Raw genomic sequence first — 12230 nt, forward strand, 5'->3', positions numbered from 1 at the left:
CAAAACCAGACAAAGACACTTCATAGAAAGAAAACTACAGACCAATATCTCTAATGAACACAGATGCAAAAATCCTCAATAAAATTCTGGCGAATCAGAGAGAAAAACATATCAAAAAAAAATGTGCACCATGATCAAGTAGGATTCATCCCTGGGATGCAAGGCTGGTTCAATATACGTAAATCAATAAATGTTATTCACCACATCAATAGACTTAAAGAAAAGAACCATATGATCATCTTGATAGATGCAGAAAAAGCATTCGATAAAGTACAGTATCCCTTTATGTTTAAAACACTAGAAAAACTACGGATAACAGGAACTTACCTCAACATTGTAAAAGCTATCTATGCTAAGCCTCAGGCTATCATCATTCTGAATAAAGAAAAATTGAAGGCATTCCCTCTAAAATCTGGAACAAGACAGGGATGCCCTCTCTCACCACTTCTATTCAATATAGTTCTCGAAATACTGGCCAGAGCAATTAGACAGATGAAAGAAATTAAAGGCATAAAGATAGGAAAAGAAGAACTTAAAGTAGCACTATTTGCCTGACATGATCCTATACCTAGCAGACCCAAAAAGTTCTACAAAGAAACTACTAGAGCTAATAAATGAATTCAGCAAAGTGGCAGGATATAAAATCAACATGCATAAATCAAAGGCATTCCTGTATATCAGCGACAAATCTTCTGAAATGGAAATGAGGACAACCACCCCATTCACAATATCCTCAAAAAAAAAATACTTGGAAATGAACCTAACAGAAGAGGTGAAAGATTTATACAATGAAAACTACAGAACCCTAAAGAGAGAAATAGAAGATCTTAGAAGATGGAAAAATATACCCTGTTCATGGATAGGCAGAACTAACATCATCAAAATGGCGATATTACCAAAAGTTCTCTATAGGATTAATGCAATGCCAATCAAAATCCCAATGGCATTTCTTGTAGAAATAGATAAAGCAATCATGAAATTCATATGGAAAAATAAAAGACCCAGAAGAGCAAAAGCAATTCTAAGCAGGAAGAGTGAAATAGGCGTTATAGTGATACTACACTTCGAACTATACTACAGAGCAATAGTACCAAAAATTGCATTGTACTTGTACCAAAACAGGCGGGTAGACCAATGGTACAGAATAGAGGACACAGAGACCAATCCACAAAATTACAACTATCTTATATTTGACAAAGGTGCTAAAACCATGCAATGGAGAAAAGATAGCATCTTCAACAAATGGTGCTTGGAAAACTGGAAATCCATATGCAACAAAATGAATCTGAATCCCTTTCTCTTGCCATGCACAAAAATTAACTCAAAATAGATTAAGGAGCTTGATATAAAAACAGAGACTCTGAGTCTGATAGAAGAAAAAGTTAGCTCTAATCTACATATTGTGGGGTCGGGCTCCAAATTCATTAATAGGACACCCATAGCACAAGAGTTAAAAACAAGAATCAACAAATGGGACTTACTCAAACTAAAAAGTTTTTTTCTCAGCAAGAGAAACAATAAGAGAGGTAAATAGGGAGCCTACATCCTGGGAACAAATTTTTACACTTCAGATAGTGCCCTAATATCCAGAGTATACAAAGAACTCAAAACATTAAACAATAAGAAAACAAACAACCCAATCAACAAATGGGCCAAGGACCTGAACAGACACTTCTCAGAGGAGGACATACAATCAACAAGTACACGAAAAAATGCTCACCATTTCTAGCAGTCAGAGAAATGCAAATTAAAACCACCCTAGGATACCTTCTCACTCCAGAAAGAATGGCAGCCATTATGAAGTCAAACAACAACAATTGCTGGCGAGGATGTGGGGAAAAGTGTACACTTGTACCTTGCTGGTGGGACTGCAAACTGGTGCGGCCAATTTGGAAAGCAGTATGGAGATACCTCGGAAACCTGTGAATGGAACCACCATTTGACCCAGCTATTCCCCTTCTTGGACTATTCCCCAAAGACCTTAAAAGAGCATATTATATGGATACAGCTACATCAATGTTCATCACAGCACAATTCACAATAGGTGGACTGTGAAACCAACCTAGATGCCCTTCAATAGATGACTGGATAAAAAAAATGTGGCATTTATACACAATGGAGTATTACTCAGCACTAAAAAATGACAAAATCATGTAATTTTCCGGGAAATGGATGGCATTAGAGCAGATTATGCTAAGTGAAGCCAGCCAATCCCTTAAAAACAAATGCTAAATGTCTTCTTTGATATAAGGAGGGTAACTTAGAACAGAACAGGGAGGAAGAGCATGAGAAGAAGATCACCATTAAACAGGGATGATACGGGGGAGAGAAAGGGAGAGACAAGGGAAATTGCATGGAAATGGATGGAGACCCTCATTGTTATACAAAATTACATATAAGAGGAAGTGAGGGGAAAGGGAGAAAAAACAAGAGAGAGAAATGAAGTACAGTAGGTGGGGTAGAGAGAGAAGAGGGGAGGGGAGGGGAGGGGAGGGGGGATAGTAGAGTATAGGAAGGGCAGCAGAATACCACGTACACTAGTATGGCAGTATGTAAAAACATGAATGTGTAACCGGTATGATTCTGCAATCTGTATACAGGGTAAAAATGGGAGTTCATAATCCACTTGAATCAAATGTATTTAATATGATATGTCAAGAGCTTTGTAATATTTTGAACAGCTAATAATAAAAAAATAAAAATAGAAAAAGGTATAACTGAAAGAATGTAAACCCAAACTGAAATACACTATTTAGACTTGGCCGTCCTCAATGAATTAAAGCAAAAAAAAAAAATAGTTGCTTTCAAAAATGGTATAAATGCTAGGAAAAAGAAAAAGAAGACAAGAAAAAGAAATCTGGATATAAATTGAAAAGTTGTTTTCATTGGAGTTTAAAAGTTTCTCAGCTTCTCTTTTTTAGCAGTTAGTTCGGGTTGTCTGGGATTTGATGCTTGCTCTACCCTCAGGGTGGCATTGTTAGTGTGGGAGGGTCAATCCTGGAGGCTGAACTCCTGTAGCGTGGTTCAAGCTTGGGTATGCTCCAGTCCCTTCATTGAATGCCATTTGATCTAGAGATTTTAAATCAATGCACTGTCAATTACTGGTCTTTGCTGGAAGACTGCACCCCAGGAATCTCCTTTGGGTTTCACTCATGTGGTGTAGGAGCCCACTCTGTAGCCTGTGGACCACATGATTCCTGGCTCTGATTCACTCTCCTAACTCAATCTCTCCTGCCTGTGCCCTTTTAAATTCCCAGTCATGCACTTCTTTGCCAGCTATTCCTGATGGCTGGGTGCTGACCTGCTTACCTGGTTGTGAAGCTGCATTATTCTTCACTCATTTCTGGTGGTTTATTTTTGATTTATTATGGCATCTGCTAAAATGAACTTTAGTATATATACATTTTTACATTTTTCAACCTAAACAATGATATTTTCCTGCATTTATTTCAGCTTACATAATTTTTATAGATAGTGTAAATTGAAAAAAACAGAGGATACTCCAGTTGTTGAGAAGATAAAATAATACACAAAGAATATTTACAAATGTTAAAGGTGCATAGTCAGAAAATTTAACAGCATAATTTGTAATTTCCATCAATTTTTGTACTTTAGTTGAAAAACTAAAAATCCTAATTTTAAAATGCTAATATTTAGGTGCATTTATTTTTGTGAATTATCTATCAAGCACTATTTATTCATCACCCTGGATCCGTATTTTCATCTCATAATCTGTATTCTAATCACATAATATTTGCCTTCTATTGACTGTAATCATTGAAGAAACTCAATTGATGTTTTCTCTTGGAGAAATGTCATCAGCAAACTGATAATTTGAGCATTTCTTTTCCTATTCATATGCCTTTAATTTTTTTCACCTTTCCTAATTGCTCTGGCTAGAGTTTAAAGGACTATGTTGAATAGGGGTGCTGAAAGTGGTCATCCCTATCTTGTTTCTGTTTTAGAGGAAATGCTTTCAGTTTTTCTCCATTTAGAACAATGTTGGCCTTGGGTATTATTGCTAGTTTTATACATGAGTGGGTGCTGAATTTGTCAAATGCTTTTTCTGCATCTATTGAGATAATCATGTGATTCTTGTCTTCATGCCTATTTGTAACTTCCATACGTTGAATCAAGATTGCATCCCTGGGGTGAAACCCACTTGATCATTGTGCACTTTTAAAAAATATTTATTTTTTAGTTGTATTGGACACAACACCTTTATTTCACTTGTTTATTTTTGTATGTGGTGCTGAGGATCGAACCCAGGGTCACGCACGTGTGAGGCCACAACCCCAACTCCAATTTTCTTTTCTTTTTTTTAACAATAAACAAACAAAAAAACCCACAACTTTTTGTTTCACTGATTTTTTAAAAAATTGTTTTTCAAATCTCGATTTTATTGATTTTGGCTCCGGTTTTAATTGTTTCCTGTTTTCTAATGATTTTGGTGTTTGTTCTTTTTTTTAGGATGTTGAGGTATAATGTTTGATTATTTATTTGCTATATTTCTATTCGTTTGATATATGTGCTTCTATGTATGTGCTCAACTTTCTTCTTAGAACTACCTTCATAGTGTCACAGAGATTTTAATATGTTTTATCAGTATTCTCATTTATCTCTCTCTCTATATATATATTTATATTACCTATTTTTTATGCAATTCATTTATCATTTAAGAGTGTATTATTTTATCTCAATGTTTTAGAGTAGTTTCTGTTTTTTCTTTTTTAAAAAAATTCTAATTTGTTATGTATGACAGCAGAATGCCTTACAATTCATATTATACACATAGAGCACATTTTTTCATATCTCTAGCTATATATAAAGTATATTCACACAATTCATGTACTTAGGGTAATAATATCTATCTCATTCCACCATCTTTTTTATCCCCATTCCCCCTCCCTTTTCCTTCCCTCCTTTTGCCCTATCTAGCATTCATGTAATCCTCCCATGCTCCCCCTCCCAACCTTACTATGAGTCAGAGAAAACATTTGGCATTTGTTTTTTTGGGGATTGACTAACTTCACTTAGCATTATATTCTCCAACTCCATCCATTTACCTGCAATGCCATGATTTTATTCTCTTTTATTGCTGAATAATTTCCCATCATGTATATATACCACATTTTCTTTATCCATTCGTCTACTGAAGGGCATCTAGGTTGGTTCCACAGTTTAACTATTGTGAACTATGTTGCTATAGACATTGATGTGACTGCATCACCATAGTATGCTGTTTTTAAGTCCTTTGGGTATAGACCAAGGAGTAGGATAGCTGGGTCAAATGGTGGTTTCATTTCAAGTTTTCTAAAGAATCCCCATATTGCTTTCCATATTGGCTGTACCAATTTGAAGTCCCACCAGCAATATATGAGTGTGCCTTTTTCTCCACTTCCTCACCAACACATTGTTGTTTGTGTTCTTAATAGCTGCCATTCTGACTGGAGTGAGATGAAATCTTAGAGTAGTTTTTATTTGCATTTTTCTAATTGCTAGAGATGTGGAACATTTTTTAAAAATACATTTGTTGATTGATTGTATATCATCTTCTGAGAGGTGTCTGTTCAGTTCCTTGGCCTTTTTTGATTTTTTTTTTTTGTGTGTGTTTAGCTTTTGAGTTTTTCGTGTATCCTAGAGATTAGTGCTCTATCTTATGTGTGAGTGGTAAAATTTGTTCCCAAGATGTAGGCTCTCTCTTCACCTCACTGATGATGATGATGATGATGATGATGATTATTATTATTATTATTATTATCATTATTTTGCCTAGAAGAAGCTGTTTAGTTTGAATCCATCCCATTTTTTGATTCTTGATTTTAGTTCTTGTGCTATAGGAGTCTTATTAAAGAAGTCAGGGTTTAATCTGATATAATGGAGATTTGGACCTACTTTTTCTTTTATTAGATGCAGGGTCTTTGGTTTAATTCCTAGGTGCTTGATCCACTTTTAGTTGAATTTTGTGCATGGTGAGAGATAGGGATTTAATTTCATTTTGTTGCATATGGATTTTCAGTTTTCCCAGCACCATTTGTTGAAGATGCTATCTTTTCTCCAGTGCATGTTTTTGGCACCTTTGTCTAATATAAGATAATTGTAATTTTGTGGGTTAGTCTCAGTATTCTCTATTCTGTACAATTGGGCTACCAGTTTGTTTGGGTGCCAATACCATGCTGATTTTGTTACTATTACTCTGTAGTATAGTTTAAGGCCTGGTATAACGATGGCACCTGCTTCGCTCTTCCTGCTAAGGATTGCTTTAGCTATTATGGGTCTCTTTTTTTCCCAGATGAATTTCATGACTACTTTTTCTATTTCTATGAGGAATATCATTGGGATTTTTATTGGAATTGCATTAAATCTGTATAGTGCTTTTGGTAGTATGGTCATTTTGACAACGTTAATCCTGCCTATCCAAGAAGAAGGGAGATCTTTCCATCTTCTAAGGTCTTCTTTAATTTCTTTCTTCTTTAATGTCTTTCATAGTTTTCATTGTAAAGGTCTTTCATTTCTTTCACTAGGTTGATTCCCAAGTATTTTATTTTTTTTTCTTGAGGCTATTGTAAATGGGGTAGTTTTCCTCAATTCTATTTCAGAGGACTTGTCACATACACAGAAATGCCTTTGATTTAGGGGTGTGGATTTTGTATCCTGCTACTTTGCTGAATTCATTTATTAGTTCTAGAAGTTTTCTGGTGGAATTTTTTGCATCTTGTAGGTATAGAATCACATTGCTGGCAAATTGTGCTAATTTGAGTTCTTCTTTTCCTATGTGTATCCCTTTAATTTCTTTCATCTGTCTAATTGCTCTGGCCAGTGTTTCAAGAACTATGTTAAATAGAAGTGGTGAAAGAGGGCATCCCTGTCTTGTTCCAGTTTTCAGAAGGGATGCTTTCAATTTTTCTGCATTCAGAATGATGTTGGCCTGGGACTTAGCATAGATAGCTTTTATGATGTTGAGATATATAACTGTTAACCCTAGGTTTTCTAGCGTTTTGAATGTGTATGGGTGATGTTTTTTGGCAAATGTTTTTTCTGCATCTATTGAGATGATCATATGATTCTTATCTTTAAGTCTATTGATTTTCATATATTGAACTAACCTCGCATCCCTGGTATGAACCCCACTTGATCATGGTGCAAATATCTTTTTGATATGTTTTTGTATTCGATTTGCCAGAATTTTATTGAGAATTTTTGCATCTCTGTTCATTAGAGATATTGGTCTGAAGTTTTCTTTGATGTATCTTTGCCTGGTTTTGGAATCAGGGTGATATTGGTCCCATAGAATGAGTTTGGAAGTGCTCCCTTTTTTATATTTTATGAAATAATTTGAAGAGTATTGGAAATTATGGATCCAACATGGCGGCGAGAGGGGAGGCAGTGCTTTCAGTACCTCCTCAACAACGGGGTCAGAGAGACGCATGGATACGCTTAGATTCGACCTGCTGACAAACTCCTAGCAAAATTCCACTAAAGAGAGACTGGCCAGGATCGGTAGGATTTTTGGAGGTGACAGTCTGCGCTAGACGAGTGAATCTCCGCCACGCAGTGCAGAGGTCCAGACCCGCCAGCCGCTGCCCGCGCGACTCGGTGACTGTCGGCTGCCTGCACGTGACCCCCACATCAGGGCGGATAGCCTCTGAGGTGCAGCGCAGCAGGAGCAGTGCAGGGACTCTAGGAAGAGGTCTCTCACCAAGCCTACGTGAAATAGCAAACCGGGAGCTGAAACCAACCAGAGACAGACCAGTCCCACCCCTCCCTTTGGACACTCCGGCAAGGAGCCTGGGGCCCGCCATAGCAGAGTGGTGACATCACCAGAGTTCCGCCGACAGAATTCCTTCCCAGCGGAATCCACGTTAGCAGGTGTGTGACTCCCACCCCCTCCAGATACAAGCAGCCAGGAAACCTCGGGAATCTCTCTGGGGGCGTGTCTGTAGGGAAGCAGAGGGGATTCCAGATCCCCACCTCCCCTTGACACCAGCGGCGACACCCAAGATCTTAGCCGCCAGTTTCTGGGGGCGTGCCCACCAAAGGGGTCTGGAAAAATTAAACTGTTGGTTCCCAGATCACCCCACCACAGCACTGGGGCTTAGATGAATGACAGAGAGGGTGTTCATCGCTTGGGATATAGGACACGCGGTGGGGCTGCAAGTGTAATCAGATCCTTGGGGAACCGCCTCTGGTGAACAGGACCTGGCTGGCTGGCTGGGAGGAGGAACAGGGGGAGGGGCCGGATAAGTGAAAGGGCTCTGGACTAACAGGATTGAGAGACTAACAGGATTGAGGAGCCACCGTACAGGGATTTCTGTCAGCACATAGAGGGCAGAAGCTCGGCTCAGAGGGCACAGCTCCGCCTATTGGAAGAGAAGAAAATGGGATTCAGCCATAGAACAGGGGATGCCAGCATGGCAGAGATCTGATGTCATTGGAGAGCGGCCGAGGAGAGAACTTCATCGGTGCCAGCGGCGACGGAAACAGTTGGTCCCCTGGTAGGGAGGGTGAGTCACAGATACCCGAGTCTCTCTCGCTTTGTTGTCGAGCCAGAGGGGAGGAGCAGGGCCGCCGCCCACGCCCACAAGGTAGGCAGACCTGCGACCAACCTGCAGATCAGGCCCAGCGGTCTGCAGGCGTGGTAGGAGGGGCAGGGCAGAGCCGCCGCCCGCGCCGGCAAGGTAAGCAGACCTGCAACAGACCGGCGGATCAGGCCCAGTGGCCTGCCAGTGTGGAACACACTTCACCCCAACTGGAGTAGGGGCAGAGCAGAGCCTTTGCCCGCACCCAGATCAGGCCCAGTGGCCCGCATGTGTGGTGGTCAAGTGACCCCAATTGGAGTGGGGGCGGAGCGGAACTGACACCCATGCCCGCAATGTGGGCAGACGGGCGACTAACCTGCAGATCAGGCCTAGCGGTCCCTGGGCGTGGTAGGAGGGGCAGGGCAGAGCCTTTGCTCCCACCTGCAAGGTAGGGAGACCTGCGACAGAACGGCGGATCAGGCCCAGGGGTCCGCGGGCGTGGTAGACACCTCACACCAATTGGAGGAGGGGCAGAGCAGAGCCCCCGCCCGCACCTGCAAGGGAGACTTTTCAACTATACAAGAGCAATATAAATATATAGGGGGGGAAAATTTTCAAAAACACAACAGTTTCACCAAGAAGAAAGAAACGCAAGCAGTATGAAAAGACAAGGAAAGAAAGGACTACAAGCAATGCAGGTCAACTCAACTTTAGAAGAGGTAACAGCTGCAGCAGATGGAATGTCAGATAAAGAATTCAGGATATATATGCTTCAGATGATCTGGAGTATCAAGGAAGACATTAGACAGCAAAATCAGACAATGAAAGATCACTTCGACAAGGAATTACACAAACAAATCCAGGAAGCAAAGGATCAACTATACAGGGAGATAGAGGTTATAAAAAACAAACAAACAGAAATCCTAGAAATGCAGGAAGCAATAAACCAACTTAAAAACTCAATGGAGAATACTACCAGCAGAGTAGAACACTTAGAAGATAGAACATCAGACAATGAAGACAAAGTATTTCAACTTGAAAAGAACATAGACAACTCAGCAAGACTGTTAAGAAACCATGAGCAGAACATCCAAGAAATATGGGATAACATTAAAAGACCAAACTTAAGAGTCATTGGGATACAGGAAGGTATAGAACTCCATACCAAAGGAATGAGCAATTTATTCAATGAAATAATACGAGAAAACTTCCCAGACTTGAAGAATGAGACAGAATCCCAAATTCTAGAAGCCTACAGGATGCCGAATGTGCAAAATTATGAGATCCACACCTAGACACATTATAATGAAGATGCCCAACATACAGAATAAGGAGAGAATTTTAAAAGCTACAAGAGAAAGGAAGCAGATTACATTTAGGGGCAAGCCAATCAGGATAACAGCTGATCTTTCAACACAGACTCTGAAAGCTAGAAGATCCTGGAATAACATATTTCAAACACTGAAAGAAAATGGGTTCCAACCAAGAATTGTGTATCCAGCGAAATTAAGCTTCAGGATGGAAGATGAAATTAAAACCTTCCACGACAAACAAAAGTTAAAAGAATATGCAGCTAGAAAACCATCTCTTCAAAACATCCTCGCCAAAGCATTACAGAAAGAGGAAATGGAAAATAACAATGAAAACCAACAGTGGGAGGTAGGACAGTAAAGGGGGGGGGGAATAATCAAAGAGGAAAACAAACCATGTTTAGTAACATAAATAAACAAATATGGCTGGAAGAACAACCCATATCTCAATAATAACCCTAAATGTTAATGGCTTAAACTCACCAATTAAGAGACACAGGCTAGTAGAATGGATCTCAAAACAAGACCCAACAATATGCTGCCTACAGGAGACGCATTTGATAGGAAAAGACATACATAGGCTGAAGGTGAAAGGTTGGGAAAAATCATATCACTCATATGGACTTCGGAAACAAGCAGGTGTGTCCATACTCATATCAAATAAAATAGATTTCAAGCCAAAGTTAATCAAAAGGGATAAAGAGGGACACTACATACTGCTTATGGGAACCATACACCAACAAGACATAACAATCATAAATATATATGCCCCAAACAATGGTGCAGCTATGTTCATCAAACAAACTCTTCTCAAGTTCAAGAGTCTAATAGACCACCATACCATAATCATGGGAGACTTCAACACACCTCTCTCACCACTGGACAGATCTTCCAAACAAAAGTTGAATAAGGAAACTATAGAACTCAATAACACAATTAATAACCTAGACTTAATTGACATATATAGAATATACCACCCAACATCAAGCAGTTACACTTTTTTCTCAGCAGCACATGGATCCTTCTCAAAAATAGATCATATATTATGTCACAGGGCAACTCTTAGACAATATAAAGGAGTAGAGATAATACCATGCATCCTATCTGATCATAATGGAATGGAACTGAAAATCAACGATAAAAGAAGGAAGGAAAAAGCATACATCACTTGGAGAATGAACAATAGGTTACTGAATGATCAATGGGTTATAGAAGACATCAAGGAGGAAATTAAAAAATTCTTAGAGATTAATGAAAACACAGACACAACATATCGGAATCTATGGGACACATTGAAAGCAGTTCTAAGAGGAAAATTCATTGCTTGGAGTTCATTCCTTAAAAAAAGAAAAAACCAACAAATAAATGATCTCATACTTCATCTCAAAATCCTTGAAAAAGAAGAGCAAAACAACAGCAAAAGAAGTAGAAGGCAAGAAATAATGAAAATCAGAGCTGAAACTAATGAAATCGAAACAAAAGAAACAATTGAAAAAATTGACAAAACTAAAAGTTGGTTCTTTGAAAAAATAAACGAAATCGACAGACCCTTAGCCATGCTAGCGAAGAGAAGAAGAGAGAGAACTCAAATTACTAGCATACAGGATGAAAAAGGCAATATCACAACAGACACTTCAGAAATACAGAAGATAATCAAAAATTATTTTGAATCCTTATACTCCAATAAATTAGAAGATAGTGAAGGCATAGATAAATTTCTTAAGTCATATGATCTGCCCAGATTGAGTCAGGAGGATATAGACAACATAAACAGACCAATATCAATCGAGGAAATAGAAGAAACCATCAAAAGACTACCAACTAAGAAAAGCCCAGGACCGGATGCGTATACAGCAGAATTTTACAAAACCTTTAAAGAGGAACTAATACCAATACTTTTCAAGCTACTATAGGAAATGGAAAAAGAGGGAGAACTTCCAAATTCATTCTACGAGGCCAACATCACCCTGATACCTAAACCAGACAAAGACACTTCAAAGAAAGAAAACTTCAGACCAATATCTCTAATGAACCTAGATGCAAAAATCCTCAATAAAATTCTGGTGAATCGGATACAAAAACATATCAAAAAAATTGTGCACCATGATCAAGTAGGATTCATCCCTGGGATGCAAGGCTGGTTCAATATACGGAAATCAATAAATGTTATTCACCACATCAATAGACTTAAAAATAAGAACCATATGATCATCTCGATAGATGCGGAAAAAGCATTCGACAAAGTACAGCATCCCTTTATGTTCAAAACTCTAGAAAAACTAGGGATAACAGGAACATACCTCAATATTGTAAAAGCAATCTATGCTAAGCCTCAGGCTAGCATCATTCTGAATGGAGAAAAATTGAAGGCATTCCCTCTAAAATCTGGAACAAGACAGGG

This window comes from Marmota monax, unplaced genomic scaffold (genome assembly GCF_021218885.2).
Source record: "Marmota monax isolate L192 unplaced genomic scaffold, Marmota_monax_Labrador192_F-V1.1 WCK01_AAM20220418_F8-fsc00157, whole genome shotgun sequence".
NCBI lineage: Eukaryota > Metazoa > Chordata > Mammalia > Rodentia > Sciuridae > Marmota > Marmota monax.